Below are 14,261 nucleotides of genomic sequence, written 5' to 3'. Positions count from 1 at the left end.
GGGCGGTAGGCGCGCTGCGGCCGGCGCACCGCGCTGATCCGATGGCAGAGATTTATTTATTTATTTGAAAGGCAGAGAGTAACAGAGAAGCAGAGACAGAGAGAGAGAAGTTTTCCATTTGCTGGTTCACTCCCCAAACTGCCACAATGGCCAGAGCTGAGCAGATCTGAAGCCAGGAGCCAGGAGTTTGTTCTGGGACTCCAACACGGGTGCAGGGGCCCAAGAACTTGGACCCTCTTCTACTGTTCTCCTAGTCCATAGCAGAGAGCTGGATTGGAAGTGGAGTAGCTGGGACTCAAACTGGCATCCGTATGGAATGCTAGCACTGTAGATGGCAGCTTTACCTTCTTTTCCACAGCACTGGCCCTTATCTTCCATCATTTTAGTAGATGTCTTCTACAACATGTATCCATGCACCTAATCTGAGAATTTTTTTTATTGTTCAGTATTAGTTCCAGCTAGGTGAGCTATAAAGAGCTCATTTAATTTTAAAATTATATCTTTTTTGGAAGGTGGAGAATTTAGGGTATATTTTAGCAGGATGGGAAGAAACTTTAGGAAATATATGAGGCCACCTCATACTCTATTTAAATGTCTTCTGCTTTATATATTGAGTTTTAATATTATTCTTTTCTAAAATTAATACCAGAGCATGAAATTCTAGAAAAAGGCGTATCTAAAAATGCTTGTATTGGACATATGCTAGGAAATTTTATTCTAAATCTATAACTTCGCAACACTCTACCCTATGTTCTCTCTATTGGTTATAAATAACTTTTATACTGTCATCCTTAACAAAAAATTGTTATAATCTATTTTAGAGAAATTCCTAGGAGATTTGTGTATATTTTATATTGAATTTTTGTGTAGTCAGCTGCATCCCAAGTGCCTTGGCTTCTGGAGCTTGGTTACAGATGTTACAACCATTCTAGAAGCTCTGAATTTATGTATTCCAGAAAACTTTATAAACAGGAAGGCACCTATTCCTCAGTTGTTGAAGGGTTGTATCTACTGTCATCAGAGCACGTTCTTCATCAGCTCATCCATATTAATCAGCTTTTTCTTACTTTAAAATACCTCAGAGGAGCTTCTTGAGAATGAAAAGGTTTATTTTAGCACAAGTTTGGAAGCTACAGTTCAGGATTGGGCAGACCCATAGTCTAGTGTCTGGTGGAGGTTGGTCATGTCAAGTGTGGATGGATGATCACCTGGTGAGCCAGGAAGCAGAGAGAGGGGCAGAAAGAGAAAGAGAGCATGTGCTCAGATAATCAGCCTTCTTACTGTTCACATCAGGAGTATACAAATGGCAGGTAATCAGAACTATTGAAGGTGCTAGTGGGTTCTTGACAGATTTCTGCCTTTTATTTTAGTGGGAGAGGTAGCAAAAAATATGAGTATGAATTAATATCAGAAATTAGTAGCGCTTATGAAGAAATGTGAAGCAGGATAAAGAGAGAGAATGGAGAAGATGCACCAAAAGATGTGGTGTTCAAAGGAGTTATATCTGAGGGGAAAAGTGGGTGTGGGAGACTGATGTTACTGCTATAATAATCCATTATCACAGTACCTCCTGTTTGCTTTTTGGATAATATAAGTGAACATAAATATTAAAACCTCATTTCTTGGGGCCTGAGCTGTGGAATAGCAGGTAAAGCCGCCGCCTGCAGTGCTGGCATCCCATATGGGTGCCAGTTCGAGATCCGGCTGCTCTACTTCTGATCCAGCCCTCTGCTGTGGGATAGCAGTAGAAAATGGCACAAGTCCTTGAGCCCCTGCACCCACATGGGAGACCCAGAAGAAGCTCCTGGATCCTGGCTTTAGATAGGTGCAGCTCTAGCCATTGTGGCCATCTGGGGAGTGAACCATCGGACTGAAGACGCCCCCACCCCCACCTTTCTGTAACTCTGCCTTTCAAATAAATAAATAAACCCTTAAAAAAAAAAACACCTAGGCCGGCGCCGTGGCTCAACAGGCTAATCCTTCGCCTTGCGGCGCCGGCACACCGGGTTCTAGTCCCGGTCAGGGCACCGATCCTGTCCCGGTTGCCCCTCTTCCAGGCCAGCTCTCTGCTGTGGCCAGGGAGTGCAGTGGAGGATGGCCCAAGTGTTTGGGCTCTGCACCCCAGGGGAGACCAGGATAAGCACCTGGCTCCTGCCATCGGAACAGCGCGGTGCGCCGGCCGCAGCGCACTACCGCGGCGGCCATTGGAGGGTGAACCAACGGCAAAAGGAAGACCTTTCTCTCTGTCTCTCTCTCACTGTCCACTCTGCCTGTCAAAAATAAAAAAAAAATAAAAATAAAAATAAAAAAAAAAACACCTCATTTCTTGACTCCATATCCCCTCCAACACTGGTATATCTCTCTAAAACTCTCCATATTCATTCTGTCTCCCACAAAACTCTACTTTCCACTCTTTCTTCACAGAACTCTTATTTAAGGTTATCAACCTTAATATCCCAGAATAATTGATATTGCAACATCTGAGTCATTGTGCATTTATTCTTCTTTCTTGGCTTTTTTTAAATCTATTTTTAACTTCAATTTTGCATATTTTCAAACTCAAGAAAATCCTACATTCTCCAAAAATAATTTTTTGATAATTTTGTTTTTGAAGCCTATCCTTGGATTTCATGATTCTTATATCTAGTATTCATTATCACAGTATGTTGTATTTTCCTTCTTGTGTGCTATCTCTGGCTTTTAGCTCCTGAAAACAAATGCCATTTTAGACCTTTTAGTTTTTCTCTAGTAGTTATAATATTGAGTCCCATATAAATTATTTTGAATTTAACTTTTTTTTGAGTTAAACCAATGTACTATAATTTATTTACTATAGTATTCAGATTTTAAAATCTATTGTGCTTAGCTATTTTCTTTCTTTTTTCCCAGAATATTATATCAGTATTTATTCACTCTACTGTTAATGAATATTCAGGACTTTGTTAAGTTTTTTTCTACTATGAATAATACTGTTAAAAATGTACTTGTATGTATACCCTACTATACATTTTCTTTTTTTAAACTTTTATTTAATGAATATAAATTTCCAAAGTACAGCTATGGGTTACAATAGCTTTCCCCCTCATAACTTCCGTCCCACCTGCAACCCTCCCCTTTCCCGCTCCCTCTCCCCCTCCATTCACATCAAGATTTATTTTCAATTCTCTTTATATACAGAAGATCAGTTTAGTATATATTAAGTAAAGATTTCAACAGTTTGCACCCACATAGAAACACAAAGTGAAACATACTGTTTGAGTACTAGTTATAGCATTAAAACAATGTACAGCACATTAAAGACAGAGATCCTACATGAGGAGTAAGTGCACAGTGACTCCTGTTGTTGACTTAACAAATTGACACTCTTGTTTATGGTGTCAGTAATCACCCTAGGCTCTTGTCATGAGTTGCCATAGCTATGGGAGCCTTTTGAGTTCACCGACTCTGATCATATTTAGACAAGGTCATAGTCCAAGTGGAAGTTCTCTCCTCCCCTCAGAGAAAGGTACCTCCTTTTTTGATGACGTGTTCTTTCCATTGGGATCTCACTCGTGGAGATCTTTCATTTAGGTCTTTTTTTTTTTGGACAGAGTGTCTTGGTTTTCCATGCCTGAAATACTCTCATGGGCTTTTCAGCCAGATCCGAATGCCTTAAGGGCTGATTCTGAGGCCAGAGTGCTGTTTAGGACATCTGCCATCCTATGAGTCTGCTGTGTATCCCACTTCCCATGTTGGATTGTTCTCTCCCTTTTTTGTTCTATCAGTTAGTATTTTCAGACACTAGTCTTGTTTATGTGATCCGTTTGATTCTTAATCTTATCATTATGATCAATTGTGAACAGAAATTGATCAAATAGACTACTGAGATGGCATTGGTACATGCAACCTTGATGGGATTGAATTGGAATCCCCTGGTATGTTTCTAACTCTACCATTTGGGGCAAGTCAGCTTGAGCATGCCCAAATTGTACATCTCTTCCCTCTCTTATTCCTACTCTTATATTTAACAGGGATCACTTTTAAGTTAAATTTCAACACTTAAGAATAACTGTGTATTAATTACCAAAAAGTGGAAAAATCTTCCATGCTCATGGATTGGAAGAATCAATATCATCAAAATGTCCATTATCCCAAAAGCAATTTATAGATTCAATGCAATACCAATAAAGATACCAAAGACATTCTTCTCAGATCTAGAAAAAATGATGCTGAAATTCATATGGAGAAGCAAGAGACCTCGAATAGCTAAAGCAATTTTGTACAACAAAAACAAAGCTGGAGGCATCACAATACCAGACTTCAGGACATACTACAGGGCAGTTGAATCAAAACAGCATGGTACTGGTAAAGAAACAGATAGATAGACCAATAGAACAGAATAGAAACACCAGAAATCAATCCAAACATCCACAGCCAACTTATATTTGATCAAGGATCTAAAACCAATTCCTGGAGCAAGGACAGTCTATTCAACAAATGGTGCTGGGAAAACTGGATTTCCATGTGCAGAAGCATGAAGCAAGACCCCTACCTTACACCTTACACAAAAATCCACTCAACATGGATTGAAGACCTAAATCTACGACCCGACACCATCAAATTATTAGAGAACATTGGAGAAACCCTGCAAGATATTGGCACCGGCAAAGACTTCTTGGAAAAACCCTGGAAGTGCAGGGCTGATCATAGTGTCCATTTCACTTCTACAGATTTCCCCTTTGGTGCTCAGTTAGTTGTCACAGATCAGGGGAACATATGATATTTGTCCTTTTGGGACTGGCTTAATTCACTCAGCATAATGTTCTCCAGATCCTCCATTTTGTTGCAAATGACCAGATTTCATTGTTTTTCACTGCTGTATAGTATTCTATAGAGTACATGTCCCATAATTTCTTTATCCAGTCTACTGTTGATGGGCATTTAGGTTGATTCCAGGTCTTAGCTATTGTGAATTGAGCAGCAATAAACATTAAAGTGCAGAACGCTTTTTTGTTTGCCAAATTAATTTCCTTTGGGTAAATTCCAAGGAGTGGGATGGCTGGGTTGAATGGTAGGGTTATATTCAGGTTTCTGAGGAATCTCCAGACTGACTTCCATAGTGGCTTAACCAGTTTTGTATTCCCACCAATAGTGGGTTAGTGTCCCTTTTTCCCCACTTCCTCACCAGCATCTATTGTTGGTGGATTTCTGGAGTGAGCCATTCTAATCAGGGTGAGGTGAAACCTCATTGTGGTTTTGATTTGCATTTCCCTGATTGCTAGTGATCTTGAACATTTTTTGTGTGTGTCTGTGGGATTTCCTCTTTTGAAAAATGTCTATTGAGGTCCTTGGCCCATCTCTTTAGTGGGATTGTTTGTTTTGTTGTTGTGGAGTTTCTTGATCTCTTTGTAGATTCTGGTTATTAATCCTTTATCTGTTGCATAGTTTGAAAATATTTTTTCCCATTCTGTTGGTTGCCTCTTCACTCTCCTGACTGTTTCTTTTGCAGTTCAGAAACTTCTCAACTTGATGCAATCCCAAATGTTAATTTTGGTTTTGACTGCCTGTGCTTCTGGTGTATTTTCCAAGAAGTCTTTTCCAGTACCTTTATCTTGCAGGGTTTCTCCAATGCTCTCTAATAATTTGATGGTGTCGGGTCGTAGATTTAGGTCTTCAATCCATGCTGAGTGGATTTTTGTGTAAGGTGTAAGGTAGGGGTCTTGCTTCATGCTTCTGCACATGGAAATCCAGTTTTCCCAGCACCATTTGTTGAATAGACTGTCCTTGCTCCAGGAATTGGTTTTAGATCCTTGATCAAATATAAGTTGGCTGTGGATGTTTGGATTGATTTCTGGTGTTTCTATTCTGTTCTATTGGTCTATCCATCTGTTTCTGTACCAGTACAATATTTTTTAGATTTCTAATTCCCTCTTCTTTCCTTTGGTTTGACTGTATACTTTCCTGTGCTCTGTCTTCTAAGTCCGATATTCTCTTTTCTGCCTCACTGATTCTGTTTTTAAGGCTCTCAAATGTGTTTTTCATTTGTTCTATTGAATTCTTCTTTTCATTTTGGTTTCTCTTCAATATCTCAATTTCATGTTCTACTAAATTCCTCATTTTATTTTGATTCCTCCTTAAGATTTTATTTTTATGAGAGAGATTTTCTGTCATGACTTGTATGGATTTCAGTAGTTTCTGAGTTTGTTTTTGATTACTTCTAAATATTCTTATCATACATATTTTGAGTTCCATTTCTTGAATTTTTTCTATCTCATCATATTCATAATTTTGTATTGGAGTGTCGTACTCTTTTGGGAGTGTCATGTTGTCTTCCTTGTTCTTGTGTCCTTGGTTTTTGCATTTGTAGTTTGGCATTGTGGAGATATTCTTTGATTTCTTCTTCTTTTTTTTTCTTTGAATCTCTAGAGGCTTGTGTTCTGTGTGGGTAGAGAGCTCTTTTCATTTCTTCAGTTCCCAAGGTGACACACCCAGGCTTGGTGTAGTAAATCTCTCTCTTTTTTTAGTCAGAAGGGAAGTAATTCCGCTCAGCTGAGCTCTTCTCCTCAATGGAGATCAGTGCCTTAGCGCTAGCCCCAGTGGATATAATATCCATTTGCTCTGTCCCAAGGACCACACAAAGGATCTGTGCCATCCTCAGTGTAAGCTCAGATTTCCCTGCAGTGTCTCTCACCAGGTAGGCAGGGCCGCTCAAGCTTGTGACATCTCCCAGCAAGACTACTCACGTCTCATCCACACTATAGGTTCTCCCACACACCTTCAGTTTTTTTTTTTTTTCACAGTCCCAGTTCATAAGCTCCACACATTCACTAGGTCATGGTCTCTTGTTATTACTCCCCAAAAGAGTCAGGTTTTTCTGTTTGTCTGAGGGCAGGCACAGCCCCGAGCTGGTGCAGCTGTTATGTATGTCCAAAATGGTGCCTGATTTATTGGCTTGCATGCCTTTGTAAGGTAAGTAGAGAGAGTGAATGGTGCCTGTGCCCTCCATGTAGATCCACCATGTCTCTCTAATTCCGGAAGAGTTTCCTCTACTGTTTTTTTTCCTAAGTCTTGTTTGAGACTACACTATCTCCACTTTTAATAAACTATCTTTTCCTGGACTATCAGTGAGCTTCCTCCCTTTTCCACCATTTGGAACCTCTCAACATATAGTTCTTTTTAAACTGGATCCCAGCATGCAGAAACAAGATTCCACCTTATACCTTGAACAAAAATCCACTCAAAATGGATTAAATACTTAAAATCTATGACCAGATGTCCTCATTGTACTCAAGAAAATTGGGGAAACTCTACAAGACATTGGTATAGGCAAAGAGTTCTTGGAAAAGACCCCAGAAGCTCAGGCAATCAAAGCCAAAATTGACAAATGGGATTACATAAAACTAAGCAGCTTCTGCACTGCAGAAGAAGCATTCTGCAAAGTGAAGAGGCAACTGACAGAGTAGGAGAAAATATTTTCAATCTATGCAGATGATAAAAGGTTAACATTCAGAACATATAAAAAGCTCAAGAAATTCAGCTACAACAAAACTAACAACCCAGTTAAGAAATGGGCAAAGGGAGGCGAGTCAAGATGGCGGAATAGGCAGGGAGCACACTTTTAGTCCGGGAGAGAGACAGGTTAATGTAAGTGGAGATACTGCAGGGTCAAGGAAGAGTAGGGGATGAAACAGCATAGGAAACTCTTCCGGAACTAGTGATTCACAGTGGACCTGTGTGGAGAGCGTGGGAGCCCAAGTTCGGGACACCAGCGGCAGACTCAACACACCAGCGCTGGAACGCGAGGTGAGCCAAACCACAATAGCCCGAGACACCAGCGGGCAAGCGGAAAGAGGAGACTAGAGGGAACGAGGCTTGAAACTCCGTGGGGGAAAATTCACCAGGCTAACTAGAAGAGAGAGAGGAAAAAAATTAAAAAAGTGACCGATACGGACACAAGTTTTTCTCTCTCCGCTCACCTCTCAAAGGCGAGCAAGACAGAGCAGGCGCCATTTTGGATATACGTCATAAGCAGGGCGACCTCAGGTCTGCACCAGCCCTGAGCCTAGCAGAAAAACCTGACTCTGGGGGGAGGGGTGAAATAACAGGAGATTAGCATCTAACTTGGCAACCCAGTGGGAGACTGCAGGAGAATTGGAGCCCACGCTGAGGGCAGCAGAGATTCCCTGTGTGGTCCTTGGGAAAGAGCTTCCAATCTCTGGCTCCTGTGGGTATATCATTTGCCTGCTAACTACCTCCAATTACGTTCAGCTGTGCGGAATTACTTCCCTTTTGAATCAAAAAAGAGAGAGATTTACCACACCTAACCTGAGAGTGTCATCTTTGACACACCCTCAACCCTGGGGAACCAAACACAGCTCTCAGTCCACACTCATCTCAAGCCTCTAAGGCTCCACCGAAAGCAGACAGTCCACTTAATATAGAGCCATAGTGTAACAAGAAAAAACACCACAGTGAAGAAACCAAATATCTCCAACATGCCAAACAACAAACGCAAAAACCAAGCTAACAAGAACAAGGAAGACACTATGACACCCCCAAATGAAAAAGACACCCCAATTCAAGATTATGAAGATGATGAGATTGAAGAAATGCAAGAAGCAGATCTCAAAAAATTGATAAGAACATTAAGAAGTTCTCAGAAACAAATTCTTGAACTACAGAAATCTTTAATGGACAAGATAGAAAATCTCTCTCATGAAAATGAAATATTAAGGAGGAATCAAAATGAAATGAAACAACTAGTGGAACAAGAAACTGTGATAGTGATGAGAAATCATAATGAAATGAAGAATTCAATAGATCAAATGACAAACACATTAGAGAGCCTTAAAAACAGAATGGGCGAAGCAGAAGAGAGAATATCAGACTTAGAAGACAGAGAACAGGAAAGGAAACAGGCAAACCAAAGAAAAGAAGAAGAAATCAGAAATCTAAAAAATACTGTCAGGAATCTACAGGATACTCTTAAAAAACCCAACATTCGGGTTCTAGGAGTACCTGAAGGCATGGAGAGAGAGAAAGGATTAGAAGGCCTTTTTAGTGAGATACTAGCAGAAAATTTCCCAGGTTTGGAGAAGGACAGAGACATCCTAGTACAGGAAGCTCATAGAACCCCTAATAAACATGACCAAAAGAGATCCTCACCACGACACGTCGTAATCAAACTCACCACAGTGAAACACAAAGAAAAGATCCTAAAATGTGCAAGAGAGAAACGCCAGATTACTCTCAGAGGATCTCCAATTAGACTCACAGCTGACTTCTCTTCAGAAACCCTACAATGAGAGAGAGAATGGCGAGACATAGCCCAGGTGCTAAGAGAGAAAAACTGCCAGCCCAGAATATTATATCCTGCAAAGCTCTCATTTATGAATGAAGGTGAAATAAAGACCTTTCACAGCAAACAGAAATTGCAAGAATTTGTCGCCACTCGTCCAGCCCTGCAAAAGATGCTTAAAGATGTGTTACATACAGAAACACAGAAACACGGTCACCAATATGAAAGAAGGTAAAGGTAGGAAACCTCACACCAAATGATCACAGGAATATCAAACCATATATTAGAAAGTATCTTTGGCTAATGGCAGGGCAAAGTTATTCCTTCTCAATAGTCACATTGAATGTTAATGGCTTGAACTGTCCACTTAAAAGACACCGATTGGCTGATTGGGTTAAGGAACAAAACCCATCCTTTTGCTGCTTATAAGAAACCCATCTATCCAACAATGATCCATACAGGCTGAGAGTGAAAGGCTGGAAAAAGATATACCATGCCAACAGAAATGAAAAGAGAGCGGGCGTAGCCATCTTAATATCGGACAACATAAACTTTACCACAAAAACTCTTAGGAGAGACAAAGAGGGACACTATATAATGATTAAGGGATCCATTCAACAGGAAGATATAACGATTATCAATGTATATGCACCTAATTACAGGGCACCAGCTTATTTAAAAGACTTGTTAAGGGACTTAAAGGGAGACTTAGACCCCAACACAATAGTACTGGGAGACTTCAATACTCCACTCTCAGAGATAGACAGATCAACAGGACAGAAGATCAACAAGGAGACAGTGGATTTAAATGACACTATAGCCCAAATGGATCTAACAGATATCTACAGAACATTTCATCCTACATCTAAGGACTTTACATTCTTCTCAGCAGTACATGGAACCCTCTCTAGGATTGACCACATACTAGGCCATAAAGCAAGTCTCAGCAAATTCAAAAGAATTAGAATCATACCATGCAGCTTCTTAGACCACAAAGGAATGAAATTGGAAATTGGCAACTCAGGAATCCCTACAGCACGTGCAAACACATGGAGATTGAACAACATGCTCCTGAATGAACAATGGGTCATAGAAGAAATCAAAAGAGAAATCAAAAATTTTCTGGAAGTAAATGAGGATAACAGCACAACATACCAAAACCTATGGGATACAACAAAAGCAGTGTTAAGAGGAAAGTTTATATCAATAGGTGCCTACATCAAGAAATTGGAAAGGCACCAAATAGATGAGCTTTCAAGTCATCTCAAGGATCTAGAAAATCTGCAGCAAACCAAACCCAAACCCATTAGGAGAAGAGAAATAATTAAAATCAGAGAAGAAATCAACAGGATTGAATCCAAAAAAACATTACAAAAAATCAGCCAAACGAGGAGCTGTTTTTTTGAAAAAATAAACAAAATTGACACCCCATTGGCCCAACTAACTAAAAAAAGAAGAGAAAAGACCCAAATCAATAGGATCAGAGATGAAATGGGAAACGTAACAACAGACGCCGCAGAAATAAAAAGAATCATCAGAAATTACTACAAGGACTTGTATGCCAGCAAACAGGGAAATCTATCAGAAATGGACAGATTCTTGGACACATACAACCTCCCTAAATTGAGCCAGGAAGACATAGAAAACCTAAACAGACCAATAACTGACACAGAAATTGAAACAGTAATAAAGGCCCTCCCAACAAAGAAAATCCCAGGGCCAGATGGATTCACTGCTGAGTTCTACCAGACATTTAGAGAAGAACTAACTCCAATTCTTCTCAAACTATTCAGAGCAATCGAAAAAGAGGGAATCCTCCCAAATTCTTTCTATGAAGCCACCATCACCTTAATTCCTAAGCCAGAAAGAGACGCAACATTGAAAGAGAATTACAGACCAATATCCCTGATGAACATAGATGCAAAAATCCTCAATAAAATTCTGGCCAATAGAATGCAACAACACATCAGAAAGATCATCCACCCAGACCAAGTGGGATTCATCCCCAGTATGCAGGGATGGTTCAACATTCGCAAAACAATCAACGTAATACACTACATTAACAGACTGCAGAAGAAAAACCATATGATTCTCTCAATAGACGCAGAGAAAGCATTTGATAAAATACAACACCCTTTCATGATGAAAACTCTAAGCAAGCTGGGTATGGAAGGAACATTCCTTAATACAATCAAAGCAATATATGAAAAACCCACGGCCAACATCCTATTGAATGGGGAAAAGTTGGAAGCATTTCCACTGAAATCTGGTACCAGACAGGGATGCCCTCTCTCACCACTGCTATTCAATATAGTTCTGGAAGTTTTGGCCAGAGCTATTAGGCAAGAAAAAGAAATTAAAGGGATACAAATCGGGAAGGACGAACTCAAACTATCCCTCTTTGCAGATGATATGATTCTTTATTTAGGGGACCCAAAGAACTCTACTAAGAGACTACTGGAACTCATCGAAGAGTTTGGCAAAGTAGCAGGATATAAAATCAATGCACAAAAATCAATAGCCTTTGTATACACAGGCAATGCCACGGCTGAGGAAGTACTTCTAAAATCAATCCCATTCACAATAGCTACCAAAACAATCAAATACCTTGGAATAAACTTAACCAAGGACGTTAAAGATCTCTACGATGAAAACTACAAAACCTTACAGAAAGAAATAGAAGAGGATACAAAAAAATGGAGAAATCTTCCATGCTCATGGATTGGAAGAATCAATATCATCAAAATGTCTATTCTCCCAAAAGCAATTTATACATTCAATGCAATACCCATCAAGATTCCGAAGACCTTCTTCTCAGATCTGGAAAAAATGATGCTGAAATTCATATGGAGACACAGAAGACCTCGAATAGCCAAAGCAATCCTGTACAACAAAAACAAAGCCGGAGGCATCACAATACCTGATTTCAGGACATACTACAGGGCAGTTGTTATCAAAACAGCATGGTACTGGTACAGAAACAGATGGATAGACCAATGGAACAGAATAGAAACACCAGAAATCAATCCAAACATCTACAGCCAACTTATATTTGACCAAAGATCCAAAACTAATCCCTGGAATAAGGACAGTCTATTCAATAAATGGTGCTGGGAAAACTGGATTTCCACATGCAGAAGCTTGAAGCAAGACCCATACCTATCACCTTACACAAAAATTCACTCAACATGGATTAAAGACTTAAATCTACGACCCGAAACCATCAAATTATTAGAGAGCATTGGAGAAACCCTGAAAGATATAGGCACAGGCAAAGACTTCTTGGAAAAGACCCCAGAAGCACAGGCAGTCAAAACCAAAATTAACATTTGGGATTGTATCAAATTGAGAAGTTTCTGTACTTCAAAAGAAACAGTCAGGAAAGTGAAGAGGCAACCAACAGAATGGGAAAAAATATTCGCAAACTATACTACAGATAAAGGATTGATAACCAGAATCTACAAAGAAATCAAGAAAATCCACAACAACAAAACAAATAACCCACTTAAGAGATGGGCCAAGGACCTCAATAGACATTTTTCGAAAGAGGAAATCCAAATGGCCAACAGACACATGAAAAAATGTTCAAGATCACTAGCCATCAGAGAAATGCAAATCAAAACCACAATGAGGTTCCATCTCACCCCGGTGAGAATGGCTCACATTCAGAAATCTACCAACAACAGATGCTGGAGAGGAAGTGGGGAAAAAGGGACACTAACCCACTGTTGGTGGGAATGCAAACTGGTTAAGCCACTATGGAAGTCTGTCTGGAGATTCCTCAGAAACCTGAACATAACCCTACCATACAACCCAGCCATCCCACTCCTTGGAATTTACCCAAAGGAAATTAATTTGGCAAATAAAAAAGCCATCTGCACATTAATGTTTATTGCAGCTCAATTCACAATAGCTAAGACGTGGAACCAACCCAAATGCCCATCAACAGTAGACTGGATAAAGAAATTATGGGACATGTACTTCATAGAATACTATACAGCAGTAAGAAACAATGAAACCCAGTCATTTGCAACAAGATGGAGCAATCTGGAAAACATCATGCTGAGTGAATTAAGCCAGTCCCAAAGAGAAAAATATCATTTGTTTTCCCTGATCGGTGACAACTGAGCGCCAAAGGGGAAACCTGTTAAGTGAAATGGACACTATAAGCAACAATGAACTGATCAGCTCCTGTCCTGACTTTAGATGTACAATGTAATACTTTATCCTTTTTAGTATTTGTTGTTGTTGTTCTAGTACTATTGGTTGAACTCAGTAATTAACACACAATTATTCTTAGGTGTTTAAATTTTAACTGACAAGTGATCCCTGTTTAATCTAAGAGTGGAAAAAGAGAGGGAGGAGATGAACAATTTGGAACATGCTCAATCGGACTGGCCGCAAATGGTCGAGTTAGAAATGTGCCAGGGGATTCCAACACGATCCCATCAAGATGGCATGTACCAATGCCATCGCACTAGTCCAAGTGATCAATTTCAGCTCACAATTGATAGCTCTGATAGGTCTAAGAGTCAAAGAGATCACACAAACAAGACAAGTATCTGCTAATACTAACTGATAGAATCAAAATGGGAGAGAAAGATCCAACATGGGAAGTGGGATACACAGCAGACTCATAGAATGGCAGATGTCCTAAACAACACTCTGGCCTCAGAATCAGCCCTCAAGGCATTCGGATCTGGCGGAAGAGCCCATGAGAGTATAGCAGGTATGGAAAGCCAAGATATCATGGAAAAAAAAAAAAGACCTAAATGAATGATCTCTGTGAGTGAGATCCCAGTGGAAAGAACGGGGCCATCAAAGAAGGAGGTACCCTTCTCCGAAGGGAGGAGAGAACTTCCACTTTGACTATGACCCTGTCGGAATAAGATCAAAGTCAGTGAACTCTAAAGGCTTCCATAGCCCTGGCAACTCATGACTAGAGCCTAGGGAGATTACTGACGCCATGAACAGGAGTGTCAAA

This window comes from Lepus europaeus, chromosome 6, assembly GCF_033115175.1.
Source record: "Lepus europaeus isolate LE1 chromosome 6, mLepTim1.pri, whole genome shotgun sequence".
NCBI classification, from domain to species: Eukaryota; Metazoa; Chordata; class Mammalia; order Lagomorpha; family Leporidae; genus Lepus; species Lepus europaeus.
The sequence above is the reverse complement of the archived record's forward strand: the minus strand, read 5'-3'. Positions refer to the sequence as shown.